The sequence below is a fragment of the Sus scrofa genome, chromosome 9 (genome assembly GCF_000003025.6).
Source record: "Sus scrofa isolate TJ Tabasco breed Duroc chromosome 9, Sscrofa11.1, whole genome shotgun sequence".
NCBI classification, from domain to species: Eukaryota; Metazoa; Chordata; class Mammalia; order Artiodactyla; family Suidae; genus Sus; species Sus scrofa.
In genome coordinates this window covers 37,553,960-37,571,666 of record NC_010451.4, presented here as the reverse complement: position 1 = coordinate 37,571,666, position 17,707 = coordinate 37,553,960, and the positions used below count along the sequence as shown (strand labels likewise).

Below are 17,707 nucleotides of genomic sequence, written 5' to 3'. Positions count from 1 at the left end.
AGTTTGTTTTCCACATTAAATCTTTTTGTCTTCCTGGAACAAGAACTGTGACAAACACGTGTGCTGCTGATCTAGTTGGAATAAGAATGAAGCAATCAATCGACAAACTTATCATACCTCTCACCTCCTTATTCTAAAATTGCTTTTTTTTTCTTTTTTCCCTTTAATCATAATCTTATATACTGTCGGTGTTCACCACCAGTCTTTTGCCAAAAGTTTTCCAATCATCTCATTTTGTTTTTTGTTGTTGTTTGTTTGTTTGTCTTTTAGGAGGTTCTTTAACAAAGACTCACAAAACAATTACAGTTGAACTGTAAACTATGCAGGGCGTGAGGGTGGGAAGGTTAGGGACACTGACCTCCAGGCAATGGAAAATCTGCATGTAACTTTACAGTCAACCCTCCAAACCCGAGGTTCTGCACCCACAGAGCCAACCAACTATGGGCCATGCAGTAGTGTGGGATGTATTTCTTGAGAAACCACTACATAAATGGACCCAGGCAGTTCAATCTCATATTGTTCAAGGATCAACTGTATTTACTGAGTCCTTCCAAAACTATTTACCTGGACTCTCTATAATTTAAAGTCTAACAGTGTCCTCTGTGATACTTTCTGTCCCTTTGCTCTTCACCTGTCCCTGTGCAGGTGACCGTGTCCTGACCCGAGTCCTGTTTAAGCTTAGTTCTTCTCACAGCAGCATTAGCTCTCAAGTTGCAGGTCTGGTTTCTCTCCTAAGGGACTGTACTGTGAGTTCTTCCTGAAGTCTGTTGCCACTCAGCACCCTGAGCTCTTTCAACCCAGCTCCCCACCCCTCCCAACGTCACCTCCTACATAGCTCTGCTTCATAGACACTTCTTGCCTCCATTACACGATGTTTGGAGTATCTTCTGGTTTCACTGAAAATGAAGTGTGTGTATATGTGTGTGTGTCACCTTGTTCTGTTTTATTCCCTGGGGAAGAAAGGAGTAGATTCTGAGCTAACCTACCATGTTCATACCAGAAGTTCTGCCAACAGAACAGACATTTGCTCTTGAGGAAGCCCAGTCCTAGAAATTTGCTCACAACAGTCTCTATAGTATAAAACACTACCTGCATCAATCAGCTCCTCTCCTGGAAGGTATGAATGGCAGTTACACATAGAAAGAGAGTCAATCATTCAGTAGAGTTAAAGTAGGCAAAAAGAGGCTTGGAGAGAGAGAGGTGCTGAGTCAAGACAAAATGAGCTGCTAGAGGCACACTGCATCTTAAAAACTGTTCTAATTCTTCTCAAGGTCTTCCTTTTACCTGCTGAGATGAGTTCTTCAGCTATCTCTGGTTACCAAAAAAAAAAAAAAAAAATTTATAAAAACACATCACTTGCTGCAGCCACTCTTGCTCAGAACCCAAAAGAGTTTATCTAGCTTAGCGCCCAAGACCCTATGATACTCTATGGTTTTCTTCCTACTTCTCTGACTAGTTTGCGCTTCTTCCTTGGCTTTTTTCTCCCACCTCCTTTTAGAGAAATCAATGAATATTCTAGCCTCGATCCATGACAGCCTTTTCAGTTTGCATGTGTACTGAGTCAAGTAAATGACCCAACACTTTCCTCTGGTTCCGATTTCTCTTCCATGATCCATTCACATTTCCCACTGCCTACTTGCTCTCTCCTTTAAGGTTATCTCACCAGCACCCCGATTACTCCCAAAGTTAAACCCATTATAACCTCCCACCTCCTTACTCTATATCTCACCCTGACCCAAGTGTCTCTTACAATCATTACTTCTCCTGTCTTTCACCTCCACCATGATGACCAGGTATTAGTGATAACTTTCTGAAGAAGAGCCTGCTAATGCTTACCAACATCTGTGTTCCCATCTCCCAGCTAGACATATACCTGGATTTCATTTTCCAGCCTCCCTTGAAGATGGGTATGGGTAGGACCAAAGGAATGTGAGTACAAGTGATGTGCACCACCACGAGGCCTGACTCATAAAAGGAAGCACATGATACTTTCACGGTTGACCTTGCCCATCTGCCAACTGAATGGAGAGGTACAAGGACTGCTGATCCACATGGGACTATGAGAGCAAGAGAAAGATTTATTGCATTTAGCCACTGATATTTTGGAGTTATTTGTTAGAGCAACGCCCGTCTATTGTAACAAATAGAGTTTTTTTTAACATGCTCATATTGTATCTTTTTTTATTCAAATTTGATCATACTCTACATATGTGCTTCTGTCTATGAATACAAAGGTTATTCATTCTTGTTAACAGGTATGCAATAATGCTATATGTATTGTGTGCTATATGCTATATGTAGCTATATGTATATAGCTATATGCTATATGTATATACATACATAAATCTGTATTTGAATGAATATTCATATATTCTATGATATATGCAATATAATATTTAATATGTATTATTCAATAATTATCATAGATGAACATCTTTGTTTTCAGATTTTTTACTACTATAAATGGTGATTCAATAAACATCCTTATACATTCCATGTGTGTTGACACCACTATTCTTTTGAATACTGAAAATGCTGGCTTCTCTTGACTTCTTTCAACTTAATACCACTCCCAGTCCAATTCTAAGGCAATCTTCATCCATTCAAGGTCCACATTATTACTGTCATGTATTGTTATACCCTTGTGATCACAGCCCTAATTCAAAGAACTATTACTTCTTATCTAGGTGATGGTGGCAGCCTGACTCTTTCTTTCTTTTTTTTTTTTTTTTTGGCCACACTCATGGCATATGGAGGTTCCCAGGCTAGGGGTCAAATTGGAACTACAGCCACCGGCCTACACCATAGCCACAGTAACGTAGGATCCAAGCTGTGTCTGCGATGTACACCACAGCTCATGGCAATGCTGGATCCCATCCCACTAAGCGAAGCCAGGGATCAAACCCGCATCCTCATGGATTCGCTTCCACTGCGCCATGATGGGAACTCCCCTGACACTTTTAAACATATTGGTTTTAGAATGTTGGATTCCATAATTTTTTGTCACCAACGCCTTATTAAACATTGTGACTTTCCTGGAGGGGTATAAATTGTGGGATTTTCTCAAACTTATTTTAACACAGTATGGTTTTTTTCCACAAAGCATCTTGCATGATTTGTGTTGGAAACATGGTATGGGAAGTGCTGTTCTGTGTGACTCACAATAACCAGTTTAGTAGATTTTTTTTCCTCCCTTTTCAACAAGTTAAATTTATATTGTGTAGACACAGTTGTAGATCTTCACTTTGCCCTTAAGGAACATAATCTCATGCATTAATTGAAAACTGTTATTCCTGAGTCTTCACTGGGGAACACAGTGGGTAATCCTGGGATAAAATATTATAATTTCAACTAGAATGGGAAGAGGGTTGAACAGGAGCATATAATCATATACGATAGGCCATAAATGATTCACATTTGCCAGCTATGTGGCATTATGACCCCCAAACAGTTAGTAAAACTTATTGAGTCTCCACAGACTTTGAAAAACTTATGGTTTCCAAATGTGAGAGGCTGGGGGGTTGGGGGAGGCACTGGGAGTGTGGGATGGAAATATTATAAAACTGGATTGTGATGATCATTGTATAACTATAAATGTAATAAATTCACTGAGTAATAAAAAATTTTTTAAAAGGGGAAAAAAACCTTACTGAGTCTCACTGTGTCTGTATTATATCAAATCATTCACTTTAAAGGTGAAAAAATTTATTCAAGCTGATTGTATCACGTAACATACATTTAAGATAAATTCAAGAGAAAAAACAAATTTAATGGTGCTGACCTAGCAATACTAAATTTATCCCTTCCTTTCAAAGAGAATTACAGAGATGGTCAGAGTGCCAGTCACTTGCTCATTTCTTTTCAAATCCATTTTCTGTTCTTCCCCAGTCTCCTTTCGATTGCACATTTCTTAGGCTTCCTTGGCAACTGGCATCTGGAAATTTTTGGCAAATCAAGGAACTGATAGAAGAGCCAAGAGGAAACAGAAGGAAGCCAGGATATTTTTCCATCTCTTGTCATCTTTAGCAGTAGGCTAAAGTTACCACCTAAACCTCCTCTTTCTCTGGTTCTTGGTCCCTGGTCCTCCAGCAGCCCCTCATGATGGTCTAACTCTAACTAAATGATCCTGCCTTCCGGATTCTTCCTCCCAGTGTCCTTCCGGCCCTAGAGGAAGAAGTGGTTTTCTGCTAGTCCCTACACTGCATCACTATTTGCTATATGATTCTTCTCCTCTCCCCCATCTAACCAATTATTTTAATAAATTCCCTCTGTATGAAAGGCCTAAAGGGATATTTTTTCCGACTGGGCCATGACTGATAAATGGAAAATGGAACAGATAAAATGTTTTAGGATAGAGTGGAGAGGCAATGTCATGGCCCATGACTTTTTATCAGTACCATTAGCTCATTGTAGCCAAGACTATCAAGTATTTTAAAAATACTTAAAAATAGACTAAAACATAAAATATTGAGAGCGAGGCGGTAAAGATCACTGACTCAGGATGGCAATTCTAGTATATTAATCTAGACAATGGGCATATAAAATGAAATAAAACAGGGTATCAAGTGTCATGGTTAAGAAAGTGGAAAACAGAAAGGTAGACACTACCTTAGTAGGTGCATCAGATTGCTCAAAGTAGATCTCCAACCCCTTGGCTTACTAGCAATGGAAATTTGGGCAAAGTTTCTAACTCTCTGGTGCTTTATTTTCCTCATCTGAAAAATGTGGAAAATACTATCTACTTGAGGGTTTTTTTGTGTGTGTAAAAATTACATAAATTAATGCATTTGGACTTCTTAGACTTGGAATTTAGTAATCACCAAATTACTGTCAAGTTTAATCATTACTATTACTATTTATTATTGTTGTTATTATTACTATTAATCCTAGATTACAGAACTAATTAAAGTTAAGGCTAGAATCCAAAGGCATAAAAGGAATTATTTCTGTATGAATCAGAGCCGCTGGGGTAAGTATGTCTCACACTAATATTCTTAGAGGTGAAAACTGTCCTTATAAAATATGAAGACATGTATAGTTTTATCCAGACAGTCACAAAAAACTTTTCTTCATATGTGAAGTAAAGGAGATTGGCAGGCTTTTCCCCTAAATTTGGAGAACAGTTGGAGAAGTTAAGAGTTGTGGGCCCTTCCCTAAGAAATATAAAGGGGAATTATTTACTAGTAGATATTAGTAAAAAAATTCCCCAAATATATCCAGTTTTTCACTATGTCCTGATCTCCTTTTATTATATAGGGGCATATGACTAGGTTTGGCAAATGAATTTTAAAAGGAAGGCATGTGTTACTTGAGGGCCAGCATAAGACCCACCCCACCACCAAGTTCCCTTTTCCTCTAGCGCCACAGCCAGTAGTGTTGGAAATGGTTGCTGCTTCATGATTCTGGGTCCCTGAATGACCATGATGAAAATGTAGCATGAGAAAGTTACAAATTTGATGTGATAAGCCACTGATATTTGCGACTAATGATTATTATATCATAACCCCATCGATAAGTAGTTTTATAAATTTAAAACTTGAAGGATAAGCAAGAAACATAGGCCAGAGGTTATTAGTCTAAGAACCATAAAAGATGGCATCACATTTAATTTTTTGCTACTCAATTCTTTCTCCACAAGGATGAACAATAAAACCACTTTTACTGAAAAGGACCTGTGACATAAATTCAAAGGTAGAGGAAAGGAAAGTGGTGGATATTGTGCTTCATACAATGGGCAGGCTTATAAAAAGAAAGAGGAGGCAAAGTTAAAGGTGGTTAAAATGGAATACAGCAGTGGCTCAGGTCACTGCAGAGGCAAGAGTTTGAACATTAAGGATCTAGCATTGCCACAGCTGCAGTGTAGGTGACAGCTGCAGCTAGAATTCGATCCCTGGCCCAGGAATTTCCATATGCCATGTGTGTGGCAAAAATAATAATAATAATAATAATAAATATACTACAGGCCCAAGGACTTTGGGGAGAGAAATAGAAGGATGGTAAATCTTTCCCAAAGAAAATTTTTTAAAGATGAAGTCATGGTTTTCTAGATATAATGAAGAAGTACATTTCAGGCTGTGAAAACCAATTTTCAAAAAGCAGGGAGGAAGGAGCCAGAAAGGTTCATTAGTGAGTTCTATCAAACATTTAAGAAGGATATTATGCCAAGTCTCTACAATTTCTTCTAGAAGACAGAAGCAGAAAGAATACTCCCAAACTTATTCTATGAGGCCAAAATTACTCTTATACCAAAACTAAACAAAGATGTTATATGAAAAGAAAATCACAGACCAACATATCTTATGAGTATAGATGCAAAAATGTTCAGTAAAATACTTGCAAGTCAAATCCAACTATGTATAAAAAGAATTACATACTGTGACCAAGTTGGGTTTATCCCAGGTATGCAAATCTGGTTTAACATTCAAAAATCAATTAAAATATACTTTCACATCAACAGACTAAAGAAGAAAAATCACATGATTGTACCAAAAGCTGCAGAAAAAGCATTTTTAAAAATTCAACACCAATTCATAATAAAATTCTCAGCAGACTAAGAATGGAGGTAAACTTCCTCAACTTGATAAAAAGATCTATAAAAATTCTTCAGCTAACATCATATATAATGGAACTAGAAGCTTTCTCACTGAGTTTGGGAACAGGTAACAATGTCTCCTCTCATTACTGTCTTTAATATTGCACTGGAAGTCATAGCTAATGCAATAAGACAAATAAGTTAATAAATAATATACAGATTGTGAAGGAAATAATAAAACTGTTTGGGTTCCCAGTTATATGATCACTTATGCAGAAAACCTGAAAAGTATCAACAACAACAACAAAAAAAACCCTGCTAGAACAACTAAACCATTACAGAGAGGTTGCAGAATACAAGGTTTATATACAAAAGTTAGCATTTTTCTATATACTAGCAATGAACAAGTGGAATTTGAAATTTAAAATGCATTACCATTTACATTAGCACCCCTAAAAAATAATAAATCTAACAATATACATAAGAGATCTATTTGAGGAAAACTAAAAAACTCTGATGAGAGACAACAGAGAAATAAATAAATGGAGAGAGTTCATGTTCATGGATACAAATACTCAATATCATCAAGAAGATAGCTTTTGCCAACTAGATCTACAGATTGAACATGGTTCAAATCAAAATCCAAGTGAGTTATTTTGTACATATTGACAAAATGATTCTAAATTTATATGAAAGACAAAAGACCCAGAATAGACAAGCTAAGATTAAATATGAGTCAATATTGTTAAAAATGACTATACTACTCAAAGCAATCTACAAATTCAATGAAATCCCTATGAAACTACCAATGACATTTTTTGTAGAACTAGAGCAAAAATTTTTAAATTTGTATGGAAATACAAAAGACCCTGAATACTGAAGTAATTATGAGAAAGAAAAATGGGGCGTTCCCGTCGTGGCACAGTGGTTAACAATCCAACTAGGAACCATGAGGGTGCGGGTTCGGTCCCTGCCCTTGCTCAGTGGGTTAACGATCCGGCGTTGCCCTGAGCTGTGGTGTAGGTCGCAGATGTGGCTCGGATCCCGCGTTGCTGTGGCTCTGGCATAGGTCGGAGGCTACAGCTCTGATTGGACCCCTAGCCTGGGAACCTCCATATGCCGTGGGAAGCAGCCCTAGAAAAGGCAAAAAGACAAAAAAAAAAAAAAAAAGAAAGAAAGAAAAAAAAATGGAGCTGGAGAAATTGGGCTTCTTGACTTCAGACTATACTAAAAAGCTATAATCATCAAAACAGTATGGTACCAGCATAAAAACAGAAACATAGATCAGTGGCATAGGATAGAAACTCAAATAAATCCACACACCTATGGTCAACTAACACATGATAAAAGAGGCAAGAATATACAATGAAGAAAATACAGTTTCTTCAATAAGTGGTGCTAGGAAAACTGGAGAGCCACATGCAACAGAATAAAATTCTCTAAAACCATACTCCAAATAAACTCAAAATGGATCAAAGACCTATATAAGAGCAGATACTATAAAACTCTTAGAGGAAAACATAAACAGAACACTCTTTGACATAAACTGCAGCAATATCTTTTGGATCCACTGCCTAGGTAATGAAAATAAAAACAAAAATAAACAAATAGGACCTAATTAAACTTAAAAGCTTTTGCACAGCAAAGAAAACAATAATCAAAAAGAAAAAACAATGCACGGGAGGAAATATTTCAAATGAGGCAACAGACAAGGGATTAATCTCCAAAATATACAAACATCTCTTATAGCTTTATACCAAAAATACAAACAACCCAATCAAAAATGGTCAGAAGCTGTAAATAGACATTTCTCCAAAGAAGACACTCACATGGCCAAAAGGCACATAAGAAGATGTTCCACATTGCTAATTATTAGAGAAATGCAAATCAAAACTACAATGAGGTATCAACTCACACCAGTAAGAATGCCCATCATCAAAAGTCTAGAAACTGGAGTTCCCGTCATGGCTCAGTGGTTATGAACCCAACTAGTGTACATGAGGATTTGGGTTCAATCCCTAGCCTCGGTCAGTAGGTTAAGGATCCGGTATTGCTGTGAGCTATGGAATAGGTCACAGATACAGCTGGGATCCCACATTGCTGTGGCCGTGGCATAGGCTGGCCACTGCAGCTCTGATTAGACCCCTAGCCTGGGAACCTCCATATGCCCTGGGTGCGACCCTTAAAAAAAAAAAGACAAAAAAAAAATCTACAAACAGTAAATGTTAGAAAGGGTATGGAGGCAACTCTCTTACATTGTTGGTGGGAAAATAAATTAGTATAGCCACTATAGAGAACAGTGTGGAGGTTCCTCAAAAAACTAAAAATAAAACTAATATATCATCCAGCCATTCCACTCCTGGGCATATATCCAGAGAAAACCTTAATTTTAAAAGACACATGCATCCTAATGTTCACTATTTACAAGAGGCAAGACATGGAAGCAACCTAAATTGCTTTGACAGAGGAATGGATAAAGATGTGGTACATATATACAATGGTCTATTACTCATACATAAAAAAGAATGAAAGAGGAGTTCCCATCATGGCTCAGTGGTTAATGAATTCAACTAGGAACCATGAGGTTGCAGGTTCGATCCCTGGCCTTGCTCAGTGGGTTAAGGATGCATCGTTGCCATGAGCTGCAGCATAGGTCACAGACACGGCTCAGATCCCACATTGCTGTGGCTCTGGTGTAGGCCAGCAGCTACAGCTCCGATTAGACCCCTAGCCTGGGAACCTCCATATGCCACAAGAGTGGCCCTAGAAAAGGCAAAAAGACAAAAAAAAGAAGAATGAAAGAATGCCATTCACAGCAGCATGGATAGAGCCAGAGATCACTGTACTAACTAAAGTATGACAAGAGAAAAACAAGTATATGAGATCACTTATACATTGAACCTAAAAATATATATATACAAATGAACTAATTTACAAAACAAAAACAAACTCACAGACTTTGAAAACAAACTTATAGTTCTCAAAGGTGAAATGTTTACTGCAGAGGGAAGGATAGACTAGAAGTTTGGGACTGGGATATACACACCGTTTTATTCGTATTTTTTTTTACTTTAAGATTTTTATCTTTTCTATTATAGTTGATTTACAATGGTCTGTCAATTTCTGTTGTACAGCACAGTTACCCAGTCATACATGTATATGTATGTGTATATGTACATGCACATTCTTTTTATCACATTATCCTCCATCATGTTCCATCACAACTGACCAGAAATAGTTCCATGTGCTACACAGCAGAATCTCATTGCTTATACACTCCAAATGCAATAGTTTGCATCTACAAACCCCAAACTCCCAGTCCATCCCACTCCCTCCCCAGCTCCCTTGGCAACCACAAGTCTGTTCTCCAAGTCCATGAGTTTGTTTCTTTTCTGTACGTAGTTTCATTTGTGCCATATATTAGATTCCAGATATAAGTGATATCATATGATACTTGTCTTTCTCTTTCTGACTGACTTCACTTTGTCTCTCATTCCATCCATCTTGCTGCAAATGGCATTATTTTGTCCTTTTTTATGGCTGAGTAGTATTCCATTATGTATATATACCACATCTTCTTAATTCAATCATCTGTTGTTGAAGGATATTTAGGTTTTTCCACATCTTGGCTATTGTGAATAGTGCTGAATGAACATAAGGGTGCATATATCCTTTTCAATGAAAGCTTTGTTCAGACATATGCCCAGGAGTGGGAATGCTGGGTCATATGGTAGCCTATATTTAGTTGTCTGAGGTACCTCCATACTGTTTTCCATAGTGGTTGTACAAATATACATTCCCACCAACAGTAGGAAGCTTCCCTTTTCTCCACACCCTCTCCAGCATTTGTTATTTGTTGACTTGTTAATGACGACCATTCTGACCATTGTAGTTTTGATTTACTTTAATAATTAGTGGTGTTGAGCATTTTTTCATGTTTCTGTTGACCATATGTATATTTTCCTTAGAGAAATGTCTATTCAGGTCTTCTGCCCATTTTTTGATTGGGTTGTTGGTTTTTTTGCTGTTGATTTGTATAAGTTATTTGCATATTTTAGAGATTAAGCCCTTGTCAATTGCATCGTTTGAAACTATTTTCTCACATTCTGTAGGCTGTCTTTTTTTAATGGTTTCCTTTGTTATAGAAAAGCTTATAAGTTTGATTAGGTCCCACTGGCTTATTTTTATTTTTATTTTTATTTATGTTGCTTTTGGAGACTGACCTAAGAAAACATTTGATCTCAGAGAAAGTTTTGCCTATGTTCTCTTCTAGGCGTTTGATGGTGTCTTGTTTTATGTTTAAGTCCTTAAGCCATTTTGAGTTTATCTTTGTGCATGGTGTGGGGGTATGTTCCAGTTTCATTGATTTAGATGCAGCTATCCAGTTTTCCCAGCACTACTAGCTGAAAAAATTGTCTTTTTCCCATTTTATATTCTTGCCTCCTTTGCAGAAGATTAACTGACCAAAGGTGTCTGAGTTTATTTCTAGGTTCTCTATTTTGTTCCTTTGGTCTGTATGTCTCTTTTTGTACCAGTACCATACTATCTTGATTACTGCAGCTTTGTAATGTTGTCTGAAAACTGAGAGAGTTATGCCTCCTGTTTGATTTTTGTTCTTCAGGATTGCTTTGGTGATTCTGGGTCTTTTATGATTTCACATAAATTTTTGGAGTGTTTGTTCTAGTTCTGTGAAAAATGTCATGGGTAATTTAAGATACTACCAAAAAGGAAAATTATAAGCCAACATCTTTGATGAATACAGGTACAAAAATTCTCAAAAAATTTTATCCAACAGAATCCAACAACATATAAAAAAGATCATACACCATGACCAAGTGGGATTCATCCCAAGTTCACAAGGTATGGAAATCAACCAATGTCCTACACCGCATTAACAAAAGAAAAGTCAAAAACCATACGATCATCTCAATAGATGCAGAAAAACCATCTGAAAAAATCCAACATCCATTCATGATAAAAACTCTTACTAAACTGTGTATAGAGGAACAAACATAATAAAATCCATTTATGATAAATCCACAGCCAATATAATACTCAAAGGAGAGAAAATGAAAGCCTTCCTACTAAACTGGAATAAGACAAGGATGCCTACTCTCACCATTTTATTCAACACAGTATTGGAAGTCCTAGCCATAGAAAGCAGGTAAACAAAAGAAATAAGTATCCAAATTGGAAGAGTTAAAATTGTCACTCTATGCAGATGACATGATGCTATATATAGAAAACCCTAAGAACTCCACATAAAAACTACTCAAACTGATTGATGAATCAGCAAAATAACAGGATATAAGATTAACATTCAGAAATCAGTTGCCCTTTTTTTTTTTTTTTTTTTTTTGGTTTCTTAGAGCCACACCCTTGGTATACGGAGGTTCCCAGACTAGGGGTTGAATCAGAGCTGTAGCCATTGGCCTATGCCAGAGCCACAGCAATGCCAGATCTAAGCCATATCTGTGACCTACACCACAGCTCACGGCAATGCCAGATCCTTAACCCACTGAGCAAGGCCAGGGATCAAATATGCATCCTCATGGATACTAGTCAGATTTGTTTCCACTGAGCCATGACAGGAAGTCTAAAATTGGTTGCATTTCTGTATACTAACAATTAAATATTAGATAAGGAATATAAAAATATAATACCTTTTAAAATCACACACCCCAAAAATTAAATACTTAGGAATAAACCTAAAGGACATTAGAGACTTATATGCAGAGAACTATAAAACATTAATCAAGGAAATTAAAGAAGATTCAAAGAAATGAAAAGATATTCCATGCTCCTGGATTGGGAGAATTAATATTGTTAAAATGGCCATACTATCCAAAGCAATCTACAAGTTCAGTGTAATTCCTATCAAATTACCCACGACATTTTTCACATACCATTTTATATGGAATGGATGGTCAAAGGGGACCTGCTATATATATAGCACAGGGAACTCTACTCAATATTCTGTGATAACCTATTTTGGAGAAGAATCTCAAAGAAATACATATGTGAATATGTATAACTGAATCACTTTGTGGTACAGCAGAAATTAACACAACATTGTAAAACACCTATACTTCAAAAAAACTTTAAAAAACGAAAAAAAATTAATTTGACCTTTAACCGAAGAGAATACATAGGTGTCAAATAAGCATATGAAAAAATATTCAATAACATTAGCCATTTGGGAAATACAAACTAAAACTAAAATATTATATCACTCATTACACATCTTCAAAGTTAAAAAAAATAGTAAAAACACCAAATGCTGGCAAGGATGTGGTGAAATTCATACATTGCTGGTTGGAATGAAAAATAGCACTGCCATTTTGGAAAGCAGCTTGGTAGTCTATTGTAACACTAAATATGCAATCACCATACAACCCAGGTATTGTACTCTTAAGATATTTTTCTGATAGAAATAATACTTTTCACCCAAAAACTTGTACTCAAATGTTTATATCAGCTTTATTCATAATAGTCTCAAAATGAAAACAGAGATATCCTTCAATAGGTGAATGTTTATTAAAAAAAAAAAACTGCAGTGCATATATACTACTGAACACCATACTGAGTAATACAAAGGAATGAGCTTATAGCAAGAGCAAGAAAATCATGACGTTTCCCCAAAGAAGTCCTCAGTCTCCACAAATATGAATACAAAAGACCAATCTCAGTTAAAAAAGCCCTTTTACTAGATGGATCAAGTTAACTATGGAGAAAGCATCCTAGAAATGACAGGTGCAAAAGAATGAGGTATGTTGACAAAAAAGCAAACACCATGAACATGAAGTTTGAAGAATCAATACATTACTTTTTATTGCACTTTTGTCAGCAGTAGGGAACAGGTCAAAGCAAGGACAAGGGCAACATCCTTAAGTATTCAACAATCACACAATATAAATGTTATTCTTGTGACTCTTGTCATTATGAGGTCTGCCCTCCTCCTCCATTACCTGCAACTCTTTGAGGCTCAGTCCTGTCTCAGAGAGCAAAGCCCTTCATTAATAGGAGAGTGGGAAGACATTTTCTTTGCTCATGAAAAAAGTTACTATAGGTATTAATTTTATCTGGAAAACATTAAAACAACAGTGTTTTTAATTCACATTTTGACAAGGGAATATGTTTTCTTTGTTTACATTTCAGAATTGGGCTTTCCACATGATAGAAAATTCTACAGAATGTTCCTAAAATTCTACCCTAAACTGTCCTGAGATTTGCTAGCCAGCAAACTCAAAATAAAAATGTGGAAAAAAAAGAGATACAAGTTTCAATTTTCTTTTTTTTTTTTTTTTTTTTTTGTCTTTTCGCCTTTTCTAGCGCCACTCCCGTGGCATATGGAGGTTCCCAGGCTAGGGGTCTAATCAGAGCTGTAGCCATCAGCCTATGCCAGAGACACAGCAATGCGGGATCCAAGCCGTGTCTGCAACCTACACCACAGCTCATGGCAACGCCGGATCCTTAACCCACTGAGCAAGGCCAAGGATTGAACCCGAAACCTCATGGTTCCTAGTCATTAACCACTGAGCCATGACAGGAACTCCTTCAATTTTCAAGAGAATAAAAAAAAACGGATATCAGTTTCCCATAAATCATCTATAATATCAGTAATCAATGAAAGAGTCCCAGTTATGTCAATAACTGCTGAATCAGCACTTTTCCCAGCTTTCCCTACACCCATGTTAACCCAGTCACCCTCTAAAGTTATGGATATAAGCAAATGAATCTCAAAATTTTAGTACTGGAAGAGACTCTGGAAATCATTAATTCTACAATAAAAATAAAAGACAAGGTACCACATCTACTAACCAGAAACTTAAAAAATTAAGGACATAAGACACACACATATGAAAAGGTTTCTATTATCTTAACACATGCTGATTTAGAGTTCATTTGAAAAACAGAGAGAAGTCTTCGATTGCAATGGCTTCACAATATAGTTACTGGAAAGCCATCAGCAAGGTCACTTAGGCATGTTCCAGCCCTCTACAAGGAGCAGATGAAGCTGGGGTGTACACTGGGCCATGTCAAACCTTTCCTCAGCCTCATGACCATCTTCACTCCAGCGGCTCCTATAAATTGTGTTCAGCCTCTTCTCTGGGAGGAGGTGCCAACCTGTCCAGAAGTTGCTGCCCAGAAGCACAGGACTCTCCACAGCACCTCTTCTAGGTTTCTAGATCTGACAACAAACAGCCTTTCATCCTATGGGGGCTGAGATGAGTGGCGGTCACATGATCCTCATTCCTTATAGCATTAGTGACTGGCTCCTTCTGGGCTGCTGAGAACTCATGGTTTGTCAATCTCTCCTCTAATCTTCACAGTTTCCAAGTTTATCCCGATGTTTAGGCATGTCTAAACCACACTTCAATTCTAGTTGAGGTCTGAGGGTTCCATAATTCGGATCTGTGTACTGGGACTCCATCTGGTTTATGATTTTTATTTTTCCTAATTTCCCACATGTAAGGGCCTTAAGATCAGAAGAGCATGAGAAGGCACAGAGCTGGCTGGAGCCGGGCCATTCTGTAAGCTGAGAAACTCCTCACCACAAATCCAGGATGAGGTCTTGTCTCCAATGAAGCTCTTGTGATACAGATTCTCAGGTTTAAATATTAGTTCCACCACCAAGTATGTTCCTTTGGGCATGTTGCTAACCTCTCTTGTGCCTAATTTTTTTCTTATCTACAAAATGGAAGCAATAATGACCATCAGTACCACCTCCTTGGATTGTATTGAGCATTATATAGTATATAATACATATAAAAGAACTTATGGTACAGGGCATGTGGTTAATGTTCAAAAAACATTACGTTGACATTATTTTGTGCCTGGTGACCAGCAGGATTTAGTGTTCAACCTTCTATTCTCTGGAAGGAGGGCGAAAGCATTTTAGGGCCCATCTTTCTTCCCTTTCTTTACATATTGAAACCCTTCACCTTTGTCCTCCCCTCCCCCATTGTTCCTTCTCCACCAAGGCTTCAGGAAGGCCACAGCTGGCCTCCCCTTCTCAGGACCACCATGGTAATTAGCTTCAGTAATCTGGCCCTTATTCCCATATAGCATTTTTAACAACTGTCTTGTCAGCATATGCTTGCTTTCCATGCCAACCTGAGCCCTTACTAGGGGAGGCTGCTGTCATTTCTAACCTGATAATAACTAGCACTAGCCTGGAAAGAAAGAGTGTGCTTTTTAAAGTTCCTATAATTGTGTTTATTTTTGTCTAAGGTGTTCTAATTTCATTCTTTTACGTGTAGCTGTCCAGTTTTCCCAGCACCACTTAATGAAGAGACCATCTTCCTTCCATTGCCTCCTTGACAACTGTTGCTTTGTAGTATAGTCTGAAGTCAGGGAGCCTGATTCCTCCATTTCCATTTTTCTTTTTCAATATTTCTTTGGTTATTTGAGGTCTTTTGTGTTTCCATACAAATTAAAAAATTTTTTTTTGTCTTTTTGCCTTTTCTAGGGCCACTCCTGCAGCATGTGGAGGTTCCCAGGCTAGGCGTCTAATCAGAGCTGTAGCCACCAGCCTACACCACAGCCACAGCAATGCAGGATCTGAGCAGCATCTGTGATCTACACCACAGCTCATGGCAATGCCAGATGCTTAACCCACTGAGCAAGGCCAGGGATCGAACCTGCAACCTCATGGTTCCTAGCCAGATTCATTAACCACTGAGCCACAATGGGAACTCCCAAATTTTAAAATATTTTGTTCTAGTTCTGTGAAGACTGCCCTTGGTAATTTGATAGAGATTGCATCAAATCTGTAGATTGCCCTAGGTAGTATAGTCACTTTGACAATATTGATTCTCCCAATCCAAGAGCATAGTATATCTTTGCATCTGTTTATGTCATCATTGATTTTTTTTCCTCAGTGTCTTATAATTTTCAGAGTATAGGTCTTTTGTCTCTTTAGGTAGGTTTATTACTAAATATTTTATTCTTTTTGATGTGATGGTAAATGGGATTTTTTTTCCCTAATTTCTCTTTCTGATTTTTCACTGTTAGTATATAGAAATGAAAGAGATTTCTGTGTATTAATTTTGTATCCTGCAACTTTTCCAGATTCATTGATGAGTTCTAACAGTTTCCTGGTAGTGTCTTTAAGATTTTCTAGGTATAGTATGTCATATGCAAACAGTGATAGTTTTACATCTTTTCTAATTTATTTAATTTTTTTCTTCTCTGGTTGCTATTAGAACACTAATAAAATACACAAAAATAAACTCAAAATGGATTAAAGACCTAAATATAAGGCCAGATACTATAAAACTCCTACAGGAAAACATAGGCAGAATGCTCTGTGATAAATCACAGCATTATATTGTTTGATCCATCTCCTAGAATGAGGTCAATAAAAACAAAAATAAACCAATGGGACCTAATTAAACTCAAAAGCTTTTTCACAGCAAAAGAAACCATTCAAAAAATGAAAAAACAATCCACAGAATGGGAGAAAATCTTTGCAAATGATGCAACAGACAAGGGCCTAATCTCTAAAATATATAATCAACTCATACAACTCAACAACAACAACAAAACAACACAATTGAAAAATGGGCAGAAGACCTAAATAGGCATTTCTCTAAAGAAGACATATGGTTAACCAGGAAGCACATGAAAAAAAATGCTCAACATGACTAATTATTAGAGAAATGCAAATCAAAACTACAATAAGGTACCACCTCACACTGGTCAGAATGGCCATCACTAACAAGTCAACAAATAATAAAGGCTGGAGAGAAAATAGAGAAAAGGGGAATGTAAATTACACATTTACATTCATGGTTAGTGGGAACATAAATTTGTATAACCACTATGGAAAACAGTATGGAGATAACTTAGAAAACCAAAAATAGAACCACTCTATGACCCAGCAATCCCATATAGAACTACTATACAACCCAGCAATATACAGATAAAACATTCATTCAAAAAGATACATGTACCCTGTGTTCATCACAGCATTATTCACAATAGCCAAGGCATGGAAACAACCTAAATGTCCATCAACAGATGAACAGATTAAGAAGATGTGGTGCATATATACAATGGAATACTACTCAGCCATTAAAAGGATAAAATAATGCCATTAGCAATAACATGGATGCAACTAGAGATTCTTATACTAAGTGAAGTCAGAAAGAGAAAGACAAATACCTTATG

The 17,707-nt window shown here is 37.1% G+C and overlaps 1 protein-coding gene across 13 annotated transcripts in view; it reads right to left on the bottom strand.

The window, feature by feature from the left end:
* C9H11orf87 (chromosome 9 C11orf87 homolog) overlaps positions 1-17,707 on the bottom strand; it is a 642,485-nt gene that overhangs the window by 368,256 nt on the left and 256,522 nt on the right. The window contains exon 4 of one of the 13 annotated variants that reach the window (XR_002346998.1): positions 14,018-15,223. The exons of the other annotated variants lie outside the window; for them this stretch is intronic. The gene's annotated coding sequence lies outside the window, so the exon portion shown is untranslated. Of the gene's footprint in view, positions 1-14,017; positions 15,224-17,707 lie in introns of those variants that run through there. 13 annotated transcript variants of the gene reach the window in all.